The sequence below is a fragment of the Aulonocara stuartgranti genome, assembly GCF_965226115.1.
Source record: "Aulonocara stuartgranti genome assembly, chromosome: 12".
Classification (NCBI taxonomy): domain Eukaryota; kingdom Metazoa; phylum Chordata; class Actinopteri; order Cichliformes; family Cichlidae; genus Aulonocara; species Aulonocara stuartgranti.
In genome coordinates, this window is record NC_138948.1 from 9,702,144 (window position 1) to 9,715,963 (window position 13,820).

The window sequence follows — 13,820 nt, forward strand, 5'->3', positions numbered from 1 at the left end:
ATGAATCTATGTGCAGTGACACACACTGGAGATCCTGAGATAGCGTAAAAGTCCAAAAGGTCTGGCACAAAACGGACAGGAAACAGAACAAAGGCTGGAAATACAAAATTTAAAGCGTCAGATAAGATTTCAAAATAAAATGGGAAACAAGTAATACGACACAGGTGCGGCTAAAAAGGGTGTGCTCAGGGATGCCCGAATTTTGAAATTAAAAATAAGATTTTACTTGACAGTAACTAGAAGGATTACACTAATGCGACAGATTAGATTTAAAACTTACCTTCTCAGCTGAGATGACATCAATCTGAAATGCCAGAGGCTCCAAACTCATTAAGCCCTTTGGAAGTTTTTTTTTTATTGAAGCAGAAAGACATGCGGAGAAGACATAAAACAGTCGGGTAAACACAACTTTGAATCTCTCTCGCTGTATAACTAACTGTCAGTTTCCCTCCATCATCATAACTGCTTACTAATTCACCCAATTTTTTCCCCCTCTCCCTGTAGCAATGTGCAACTCACGAGTGATTAGTTCATTTGCAACTAATCTCTTTCGCGAATGGGGTCATTAGGAGTATTGTGAGTGATGTCATGTTATTTGCGTGCCACTGGATGCCAGGATGTGGTCAATTGCTGCTCAACTTTGGACATTAAGTTGCTTTTGATGACTAAGACCTCTGAAGAGGCGATCATTTGCTTGTCTCTTTTTATTGGTTTTAGATCTAATCATTAAACCACTGGGCGATGTAAATAAATAAAGGCTCATTCTTGTTACTACTAATCTATTAATATGAATCTACAGAGATAATTAACTGTCTAACCAGTATGTAGGATCAAACCATCCACAGAGGCACCTATTATCCTACGTGACTCTAGTTTTATAAATCCAGAACCAGACTGTTACCTCCAGGCTAAATCCTGAGCCCCGTTGCACTCAAGCCCTCAACCCAAAAAATAAATTACCATACACCTTCATTCATCATGCTGATAGTTAGCAGGTCTTGAAGTTGCTGTGTAGAAAAGGAATTTTATCCACAGTCCCTGTTTTAAGCCAGGTATATGTTCTTGAATCCAAAATCCAGCCCAGTAAAAGTCTATTTTACTGATGACAGTTAATGGTGTGTGTCGTGAACACACTGAATGCAATCAGTACTAGATTGATAAAAGAGTCAAGAAGAGTCTCTTCGAAAAGAACCCAGGAGAAAGATTAAGGAGTATCATTTGTATTTTCTGTTGTCCCTCAATTTCTGCCAAGTGCGGTACATAAAGGTTTATGTTAAGTGATATAGTGAAACCCTTACACCATCACTTGCGTCACAAAGGACATTTTAATCCTAGACGTCTTGACTCCTCGCCGGAATGACATCTACAGACAGGACTGTCTGCCATAGAAGCATGATAGGTGAGGAAAGCAGTGCGTGGAGACTCCAGTACCTAGTCAGCAAAGAAGGCTAACTCTCTAAATCATATTCCTAACCAACATCAAGTCCTTGGAAAGTGAAATGAACAAACTACTCAGTAGACTAGCTACACAGAGGTGTGGGTTTAGTGCAACTTGGCTTGGATAGAGCACACCAAATGAGTCCATAGCACCAGCAAATGCATGCTCTTCAGAGCTGACTGTAATGCTATGGAGTACGGTAAAACCTCAGGGAGAGACAAGATGCAGACATAGATGTTTTTAAGGAGGCTACAGATTAAATCCATAATTAGACAGAAACTGTTTGTAATGACTTTAATCAGTGAACCTCCATCTCCATCATCTCCTGTTTGTGTTTCAATAATGAAAAGCCCTGGTTCAACAATAACATATTGTACAATGTATTACTATTAATGACTTCCTCTAAGGCCTGTAGCACTCATAATAGCTGGTACTCAAATCTATAAAAATATCCAATTCAGATACAGCAAACTGGCAAACCTACACTTCGCCTACTGCCCATACAGGGCAGTGGCTCTGATGCTTTACACATATGCGTGTGTGCTCTTTCTGGATTATAGCTCTGCGTTTAACACCATACAGCCAATAAAGCTAACTGCAAAGCTAGCAGATTTTAAAACTCTCTTCCCCCCAAACACCATCAGTATGCAGAGAACACTGTCATTCTCATCTGCATTAAAGGAGGGGACAAGTCATCATATAGAGGACTAGTAAACAACCTTACCTGCTATGGAGAGGATAACGACCTTGGTCTCAAGATAGAGAAAACTAAAGACCTGCTAATAGATTTCAAGACGATACCACCCTCACAGAAAGGAAATCTCTTCAATGAGTCATAAAAACGGCAGAGAAAACATTGGCTCTGATCTCCCGTCTGTGGACACTCTTTACACCTTCTGTGGGAGGAAGGCACAAAATATTCTCAGAGACCACCATCACACAGTATCATTTCCTGTTCAGTCAGAGGGAATCAAAGTGCAACCTAAGACCTCACTGGCCAGTGAGCATCAGCACCCACAAGGCATAGTTCTGCAACAGTTGTTTTCCCAGTTACAGTCAGACCACTTGTTGGAGGAAATATCACAGCATGAAATTCATAATGTTGTCATTTAACACTACGCTCACACACATCAGGTCTGAGCCCAGTGAAAATTCATCATCTCCACCCCCCGAATCTGTAGGTCTCTGTATGTGGAGACCTCTGCTTAGCCCCTCTACCAAGGTGCTTAAAAAAGGTTTAAACACAACAGTGCACTAACTTCACTATTCTCACCTTGTAGTCAGGGTCAATTACTTTTTTGATATATAATTTCATATTGTGTCCAAATTATTTGTTATTGTATATCTCTATATTTATATATATTGTGTATTAATTACTAAATTAGCTGCTTATTAACGGCTTTTATTTCTTAAAAGCAAAGTCTATTTAATCTAATCTAATCCAATTCACGAGCGAAGACTTTTTGCACTGCAGAAAAAAAAGCGTAATATTTTTTCAAGCATACATTTAATAATGACAAATGCATCAGTTTAATAAGATGTTGAAACGTGTCAAGCAGCACTTAAAAGTTTTATATAATCCCAAAACATAAACTTACAATGTTACAAACTAACAGATGCTAACCAAAACTGACCTAACACAAGAGAGACAACAACCCAGTTTAAATTACTATTAAACAAAAGAATTAAATGAAATAAACAAGATATTTCAAGTAAATCACTCCCCAGTATGTGAACACTTCGATTAATCTAGTTGACATTTCCGGTATTTATGTACACTTCCATCCCATCATCAATACATCCATACAATAATACAGACGTCTATCTTTGGGGGCAGCAGTCTGAGAACAGTTGCCCAGACAACATGAGATAAAAAAATTAACAAAGTTTAATATACAAAACTTTTTATAGTTTTTTGTTTGAGTTTATGTTTGTGTATGCTTCAAACAGAACGAATGAATTTTCATCAAACGCTAAATAAACATGAGTATGTGTTAAGACTAGAGATGGTTAGTAACGCGTAATCCGATTACTTTTTTCAAGTAATTTAACCAATGCTGGTTATAACCCAGCTCAAGCGTAACAACATAAATATGGAGACTGACACCAGAGTTTAAAAGGATTAGGTTTTATTTTAAATGATATTTGAAGTCAGCTAAAACATTGGTACTATAAAGACAAAACTGCTGTGCGCCTCAGGCCTTTTTCAATACCTCATCAGGTGTGGTCAATTAGCAATTCCAGACAACACCCGAAGACTCCTACACTTCCACTGCAAAGAGAATAGGATTTGCAGAAGGACGTAACAGTTTGGTATATGAATGATTAGGTATTGTTATCAATAGTTAAGGTAGGAGGAATTATCTGGAACAGCTGATAATTTCAAATGTGTGTTTGCTGATATTTTCTCCAACAAATGCCAGCAAGAGCATAATTTGTTTATGAACAGATTGGAGCAAAATCTATAGTATATGCTTCTTCTATATGTCTATTCCAAAAGTGCATTCATGAGGTCAGGCACTGATATTGGAGGCCTGGCTCACAGTCTGTGCTCTAATTCATCCCAAAGGTGTAGGGATGTGGTCAGGACTCTGAGCAGGTCAATCAAGTTCTTCCAACTCATTCATCCAGACCTTTATGCACCTTGCTTTCTGCATTAGTGAGGAGAAAGTGACCATCCCCAAACTGTTCCTACAAAGCTGGGATCATGAAATTGTCCAGAAATTGCTGAAGCATTAAGAGTTCCTTTCATTGGAACTAAGAGGTTGAGCCCAACTCCTGAAAACAATCCTACACCATAATTCCCCCTCCACGAAACTTTACACATGGCACAAACCAGTCAGACAAGTACCGCCAAATCCTGACTTGTCCATTGCCAGGAATGTGGTCCGTCTGTATAGAGAACACATATGAGTCCAATGGCAGTGCGCTTTACACCTCTGCATCCGACACTTTCCATTATGCTAGGTGATGTTAGGCTCTGTAACAACATTTATCTCTGTCACACAGTTTTTAAAATCCCAGCTTCCAAAGTGCTGCACACGCTATATAAAATATACATAATTAACAATCTCTGAATCATCAATGATTATACACTAAAATACATAATAAAAATATAAACCTTGACCAAAAAACCTTCTCAAGAAAAATGTAGAAAAGAGAGGAAAGCAGAGGAAGATGAGAGGATTTTTTTCTTTTTTTTCCCCAGGGGTAGGATTGCTCAGAAAGTGCCAAGTGATAATATGGATATTTACAAAATGGCTGGATTTCCTTTTCATGCAGTTTTTGACAACCAAAATGAAAATAAATTTAGATGCTTCAAAAATAACTGCCCAAAAATGTACCCAGATGCATTTCACTGTTGCTGCTGAGTAACAGGAATTGCTTCTAGAAGGAGTCATCAATTTAAATTTAAGGTGATGATGTTCTTTTGTAATACTTGCCAAATTCTACTTTTATAGCTTTATACTAGCCAGAGGCTGGAAAACAGCCATGGTTAACTGATTTAATATCTCTTTATTTTGTGAAGAAGTTGGCTAAAAAAAAAAAAACAACTTAAAAAAAATTAAACCAGGAAACATCTGAACTAGCAGCTGCATGGTTAGCTGACCACAACCAATCCATAAAGATAATAAATAAAAAATAATAAAATAACTGACACACAGTAGAAATTATTATATGAATTATTTCTAAGCAGGTCATTTCCCTCTGCTTTCTCACTATCCTGGAACCCAAGTTACGCAAGCTCCACTTTAACACTATAATATTCAATATATTTAACGCATTAACAGCTCGCTGACACATATGTGCTTATGTGTTTCATGTGTATGTGCAATGTGGTTAAAAATTACAATTAAAAGTTTAAAAAGTAAATAAAAAGTCAATGCAATGATTTGCAAAACATATCAAACATTTCAACAAAAGATTAAAAAAAATAAGGAAAATATCCCCTTATTTTGAATTTAACAGCAGCAAATTATTTCAAAAATGTTCTCAATGTTTCCCAATGTGTAGCATCCACTCTTCTTTTGACAACAGTGTGTAAATGTCTGGGAACTGAGGAGACCAGTTCCTGGACTATTGGCAGAGGGATGTTGTCCCATTCTTCTAATACAGGATTCTAGCTGCTCAGCATTGTTGGGTTTTCTTTGTCATATTTTTTTTTTTAATCTAATGATGCACCTGATATTGTCAACTGGTTAAAAGTCTGGACTGCAGGCAAGTCAGTCTAATTTTTACTGTGTAGTTATTATAGATGCATACAAATGCAGTGATACTCAAACTGTAATGTACAATTGTCTGCACTTTTTCTGTTACCAGAAGTCAACAGTATCATTCAAAATGGGTGCAGCTAGATGCTGTTTGTGGTTTAACATCATCTTGCTGATAAATGGAAGACAAAGATGTCCTGATTGGACCACACATTTCAGCTCTGATGTTGTCTTTCCAGATGTGCAAGCAATATATATTTTCTATTTTGAATGAAATATCTTTTTTATTAGATTTTCAAATCAAATTATTTCATTTTGTTTTTACTTACATTTAAGATAAGTCACATATGCTGTGCAAAGTGTTAGTACACAGAGTTTCTATTTGTGAAGCCCAGCAGTCAGACCTCAATATCATTTTCATTGACTGACTTTTTTCATGACTGATTTTTGTCATTAGGTTTGTTTAACCAGAATCATGCATGTCAGTCAATGGGAGCGAGTGGAGTTTGGTAGGGCCCCCTTTGGGAGTTCAGGTCACTTTGCCACTGCTATAGAAAGCCCTTAAGAATTTCCTGCTTTGCCTGTTAGGAAGTAACGCCTCTGGTAGGGTCTCATCTGTTTCTCAGGATATTCATTGCTGCTGTACACAAATGCGACTATTCAAAATTTTAAAATTTTCCAACTTTTATCATCTTTAGTCACCAGTACCTTGTGCATGTATAAGGTTAGTTGCTTTAACATGTTATTGTTCAGATTTTACTCCCTAATTTATATGCATTACTAGCTATTTATTAGTTAACTTTAGTTATTAGTTAAACTGTAAAACTTTTTTGTAGGCTAGATAATAATTCTGCATAATTTCTGAATCTGTTACAATTATTTTTTTTCTTACACCAAGTTAAAAACTGTGATTTGTGAGGAAAAAAAAGATCATTTTTGTGTACCAGTCATGAAGCTAATGACCCCCATCGTGGCGAGTGGGATCCAATCAGAGCCCACAATCAGTCAGTTAGTGAGCTGCGACACTATGCTGACAGGTAGGAAAGAGATGCTCATACTTAGACACACTCACAAACCCATAACCCACACTACGAGTCTAGTCTGAGCTTCAGAGACCACAGCTGATAAACAGTTTATCATTAAACTAGCACTACTGTCATTTCTCATCCTGAGTTCAATTACACATTGCATCCCAAATGTGTGATCCAGTCACATTAACATAAGTTGAAGTCCAAGTCTGAGTCTTCATTGGACTGCCTGGCAGTCCAGTGATAGTGTCGTGCAAAATGAATTAATGATTATTTACAAGAGGCGTATACTTCACATCCTGGCATATAACCAGACATCTCGGTAATGGCATAAGAAAGAAAATGATTGAATTTTTTGGGTTGCATGAGACTGAGTGCCGCAGGATAAATTCTGAGCAAAACTTAAATTAGTTAAATTGGTTTAAGATACACCAGTCTTGAGAGGTGGGCAAGTTTATGATCACTTTCATTTTAGTCTCTAATTCCACCTAAGGGAATCTCTTCAGCAGGAAATTAAAACACGTTTAATCGTAGTGTTCTGAATTAAAAGCACAAGTTCACAGATTTGATTTTGCACAACAGGATTTTAATCTAATCACCTGCACACAACATTAGAACAATTTCTCTTTTGTTTGAACAGATTACAAATGTGTCGGCACATTCATTCAAATGATGATGTACAATTAGCTGCTCTTTTCCAACACCGTCACTTTTGTCTTGCTGGTATAAAATGCATGACAAGCACAAGTCGAACACTTGGATTCAAAATTGGTTCAACTGTCTGTTAAGTTATATTTTGTATATGTTTCCCTTTTTTTCCAAATATTGTGACCACGCTATTGGAATGCAACAAACATGATAAGACTATTTTACAGACGTGGAACGCACAAAGGAATCCAAAACTACAGATACAAAGATGGGAATATATGTAAGGCAGAACCACTGTTACAATGGACATTACAGTGCAGTCATATACCTCGTTGTGCGCCTGTTTCTAGGGGCCACGGGTTCACATTCATATCACAATGGATATCTTCTCATAGGTAACACAGAAAGAATCTTTTATTATGTTTTCTCCAGTCTCTGCAGACAACTGTTCTTATGTATTTTACCCTTTGTGCTATGCTCTATTGTAGTGACAACCTCTGTAAACAAATTACACCACAAACAGTAAATGTGTAAATATGAATCTTGTCTTATCTCTTGCAATCAATCTCCAACAGAGTAATTTGGAACTTTGTACTTTTGAAATGGATACGTGCAGTGCAACAAAAGTGTGGCATTGTGCATTTTCTGTAATGCACAATAAAAACTTTACATTTTCATTATAAATGTTAATTTACAAAAAAAGAAAAAAACCTAAATGATATATATTTACAATGCAACAGTGACAAGCTTATTTAAAAACAAAACAAATCAATGCTAGCGACATTTTTAATATTTTAGATGTAATATTCTGAGGATTGCAAGAAAGTTATGGGCTTCAAGTAATGATTCAAAAAATAATGAATGCAATTTTTTTCTGATCCGGATAACACCAAACACTGAGTAGTGTAAAATATATCAATTTCACGATTCATTATGAAACTAAATATCTGTTACTTAAATTTCTCTCTTTTAGTTTCTAAAAGAACGCAGACATGTTACAAAGCAGGCATGTAAGCACTAACTTTTCTTCTCCCTCTAGACTGAATGCCATCAAAGAAGCAAATCTCAGTCACACTCATTTGTACGCAGCTCTCTTTTATGATGTAATTTCTCATTCTGTCTCGCATGCTTCTTTCTTATATCTTTCTTGCCACTGTCAAAATGAGCTCAAGTGTCTCGGGCATTGTTTACATTGTTTAGTTTAAAATTTGGGCCTTCAGAACCACAGCTGGCAGTTTGTTTGTTGGGATTTTTTAGTGTCTTCCTGTTGATACAAGTGGTATATTGCCATCCTACTGTATATGAATTTCCAAGTGCAAGAAGTGGCAGGGGGAGGGGGACTCAAAATGGATGTGAGTGTAAGGCAGGTAATTCAGCAGTTTTATTTAGTTATAATTAAATCCATCCATTGTTATTAGCAAGTTCCTGCTGATTAACCTGCCAGCTGACGAGCTACAGTCATTCATAAGAAATTGCTACATTCCTAAAATAAATGCACAGATGTATTCAGATAAAATTTCATAAGTCCAAGCTGTTACAATAAACCGTTTTACTTGTTCAATGTATAAATTATACATCATTCCTGAGAAATGCTGAATAAGTAAACCTAATACAAGCTTTAAACAAATTTGATATATCATGAAGCCATAATCCTCAAAGATGATAAATGCAGCAGATGGTCAGCATATGTATTAATACATGCAGTATATGGGGCTGTAAAATGATTGTCCAGAGAAGGGAGAGCAGGAAGCGAGAGAAACTAAAATGCTATCAAAATGCATGAGTCTTTCAAACTCCCCTCAGTCACACCGCAATAGCTGGAATCACATTTCAGCTGGGAACACAAAAGTATGCTGTTGTGAGTGAAAAAAAGTCTGATGGCATGTTTTGAGAGTGTCTGTTTGGGTCAGTGGCTGAGCTGGAAGGCTTGTTCCCAATCAGTCATGATGCCAAAGTTACATGCATGTCTAAATAAAAGCTGAAGTCAAAGCTCAGATTTTTACTTTTGCTTTCCTCCTAGTTTGAATAAAAATGTAGCATCTTATTTACTATCTGTCTCTAGACCCCTTCATAATGTTTGGGACAAAGACACATTTTTTGTTTCTGTATGCCACCATAATAGATTGCAAGTGAAACAACTGACTGAATTTTAAACAAGAAGCCCAACTCATACTTAACATTTGTCTGTCTGTCTGTCTGTCTGTCTGTCTATCTACAGTCATGTCACTTTATTCTTATAAAAGATACTGTCAACTGCCTTCATATACTGCTAACATGAACAAAGTTTAGATTGGAGTTTGTGTTTATGTGTGTGTGAGATTGTCGATGAGACACCCGTCATAGAGACAGGACAGATTGAAATGCTTTGGAAGCCCCATAACCAAGATGGACGCCCCAGGACTGCCCGCAATATCTGAAACACACACACACACGCCCACACACATGCAGGCACATAAGAACCAACAAAACAAAATTTATATCTGCCACTCTCCCAGAGAGATGGGTGAAGGATGAAAAAATACTGTTATTATGAAAACTTTCTCAACTTGTGCCTCATTTTCACCTTTCTACTTACTGAGCTCATCATTTCTGTCCTTACGCTTTTATTTAACTATGTATCTGTATCTATCTAGTACCCCCCCCCACACACACACACAAACACACACAATAAAATAGTTCCTCTGCTAAACTAACCTTGTTGTCGCAGAGCAATAATGCAAAATTTGGAAGGTAAAAACCATTTTTATCTCAGTGTGTGTTTAAACTGGTCACCAGCAGAAAAAGAACAGAGTAGAATTCAAAAGGGCAGCGCTAATAACAGAATCCAGAGATAGTTAATTTAAATGCTACATTGTATGAACAATCAAGTCCTGTTGTGCCAGAGACACCTTTCATTTATAACCCAGTCTGGGTGCATTTTTGTGCTCCCCACTTGCGTATCTCAGTGAACTGCAACTAAAATGCCTAGTTAAATTCTGCTAGTAAAATAATCTATGCAGATATTAAAAACTTTATCATGCGTGATATAAGCCATAAAATGAGAAGGATATTGAATTAATATTCATTAATTTTAAACTGCCTGTTTATTTTACTCGTCTTATTGTAACTTTTTATCGGCTATTATGGCACTTGATGTCCGTATTACTCTTTTTGTGTGCAGCACTTTGTGACTGTTTGTGAAAATTGCTTAACCCTTTAAGACCTACCATAGAACCAAGTTCGCCAGAGCTTATATTATATTTTTACATGCTGTGGAGCCATTTTTGGGAGCATTTCAAGTTGCTATACATCAATACAACCATTATAGCCCAAACTTTAATAATATGTCTGCATTAGGTGCATAGTAATTACATAAATTGCAAAAAAGTGCAATAAACTACAAAAAAATTGAAAATCGTTTTTGTTTTTTTAACATATATTTCTAGTTAGAGAAATTTAAGAGGCTTATCCCTCAAAACTGTAAATACAAAAAAGTTACACAAAATAGTTACCCACCACAGGAAATTTATTTTGAGTGTCTTCATAGTTTTATTTTTGAAATACACCAATTTTTATATACTGCAGGAAAAACGAAAATAAATATTATAGTGCAAATTTGCAAAATAACAGCATATGCATCAAAATAAACTATTTCCAGCAGTGCAATATGAGTCTTAAGCATCCCAGAAATGACACAGAAAGTCATAAAGTCAAACATAACTTTTTAAAACACATAACAAGTAAAACACAAGCTCATAAGGCCCCGATCGTAAAAAACTACATTTCCGCAAAATGACGTCACTTCCGGTTTCGGGCAGGTCATGCGGTCATGTGATAGTTCGCGCTGATGGACGTAGGAAGTGTTACAAACAGCTGATGGATCGGCGAAGCGTGTTTCTGGAATATCATGTTTTTGTTGCTGCAAGTGATTTTTATGCAGTTTTTGCAAAGCTATATGTGGAAGGAAACTGTGACCTAGGACAAGCTGGTGGCATAAGATGTAAGTACAACTCCTCCAGTTTCATATGCAAAAAAAATTATTGCGCTAGCTTACTTGGTTGCAGAGCTACCGGGATTTAAAAATAGTTACGCAAAACAGAGCGTGCCCGCTCCGATCGGCTGTAAAGGGTTAATAAATAATCTTTTTCTTACTGACTCACTTAAAATCCTCAGGAAAACTGTTTAGATTGGCATGTTGAATCAATCCTTAACTGCTTTCAGTCTGGCTGTATTTGTGAAAAGCAGTCCAGGGACAGGAAGATGAGGTTGGAACCAGCTACATTTTTACAGTATTTTTACAGTACAGTTCAAAACTAAGAGCTCTGTGCAAGTTCTGTTTATTGCACACTTACCCATAACTTGAATTTCATTTTGAAAAGCCAAAAGTGATGAGTAATGAAGGATGAGCAAACACTGTATTTCTCTGTACAGAAAACATCCAGAAGAAACAATAGCATGATGTCATCCAGCTTCATTCAAGGTTAGTTTTGCAGAAAACGTTCACCCTGGTGCCCAACTGCATTACAGTAAAACACCTCGTTGTCAGTGTGACCTTGGTGGACAGATTCACTGCGCACGATCCTGTGAATGTCGGGAAAGAGAAAAAGATGAGCACACAGTTGGTTGAACTTTTGACCCTATGTGGAAAACTAAAGAGAAAATGCTGTCTTGCTGTCCTGTGCAACTTGCACAGTGAATTCAGACATGAAATCAGAAGAAAAGCAAATGGAAATTAACCAAATTTTAATCGGGTACAGTTTTTGATCTTTCAGTCAACTCAAATGGATATACAGCACAATGTGGGGTGCCGTGTTTAGCACTGTTACCACACAGCAAAGAGTTTGCATGCTGCCCCTGTGGCCCTTCTCCTCTGCAGCTTCCTCCCACAGACCAAAAGTATGCTGGTTACGTTGGTGATTCTAAACCGGCTGAGCTGCAGCCCAGCTGAAGAAAATAGATGGATGGATACATTTTTGTCACATATTACAATCGCAAATTAAATGACTGTAGCACATCAAAATAAAGAAAAACACACCAACAGACTTGTAGAACAACGTTCTGTGGACCAGGGAAGCAATATTCAATCAAAATGATTTAAAGGGGAATGTCTGAAAAAAAAAGCTTATGACCCAAAGCATACATCCTCACTTCATCTGTTAAACATGGTTGTTCTTTTATGGCTTGGGTATGTATGCCTGCCTGCAGACCTGGCACAGTTATTTATGATTTCACTGATGAAAGCTACAGCATGAAGGGAGAGGTCTACAGGAGCGTTCTTTGTGTTCACATTCATTACTTATTAGGACAGCTATCTTAAACATATGGCCAAAGAGCTTTTTCAGGGTCAGTAGGCAGAATAATCTCAACAAGTCAGTCACCTGATGAAAATAAATAAATAAAGTGATTGTGTAGGATTTTATATATTTGCAAATACTTTTGAACTTCCACGAATCATGTATTAAAAGAGCATGCAGTTCTCCAAATAATGATGGAAACCAGAACTCAAATTAAACTAAAACCTGACAGTTAATTGATTTTTTTTTTATATTGTAATGTGCTCATTTACAGAGCACGACAAACAAAAATTTGTAGCTAGTGATATCACAGAGCTGAACTTTGTGCTCTGTCGCACATTAATATAGCATTAATTGCCTGCCATCAGCCTGACTGTTGCATGCATAATGCTGCAGCATTGTGGCGATTAATTTGTAAACAGGTTCATATACTCTAGATCCTCTCTCCGGCTGTATATTTCACTTTATTTATACACACGTGTGCATAAATGATTTGTATCTAGGTGTGTGTGGGAACTTAATTAAGAAAATACTCAATGTCTGACTCTGCAAGAACCCAAAGCCCCAGTCACCTCATTTCTCCAGAGTCTGAAGGTGCAGAAAAGATATTTAGTGATTATCATTTTCCTTTCGTTATATTATTTTCATTCCATTCCCGACTTCCTGTGTTGTCACTTTTTATCAGCCCTCATCACATTTCTCTCTGACGTGCAGAATTCACTTAAAAAATGTTTTCCCTTTTTCTCCTTTGCTTTGCAATGCCACTCTAGCACTCACTTCCCAGCCTTTCCAAGTTCCATTTCCCAGATGGGCGCACAGTGAAAACCTTGGATCTATTTAGATACACACTTAATGACAATTTCCGCAAACACTTGAGGTATCTCCATTTTACTCAAATGCAGATTTGTCTAAACTGTGCTTGAAAGTGAAATTACATTCCCTGCTGTGCCTCGCAATTACGCTGGCAGCTTGGCAGAGGCACAGCAACTGAGTGGCAATTGCCTTGTTTAAATTAAGGCTTATATGAGATTATTTCATTCCTGTAATTGCCAAACAAATGCTACCAAGATTACAAAGAAACAAGATCCAAACCTAAAAAAGGTCATCACATTACCAGTCTTGTTTTTTACCACTTTCCTGATTTCTTTTTTCTTTGGTATTTGTTCAATTTACACGTTTCAGATCACACAAATTGTAATATTAGACTAAGATAGTGAGTAAA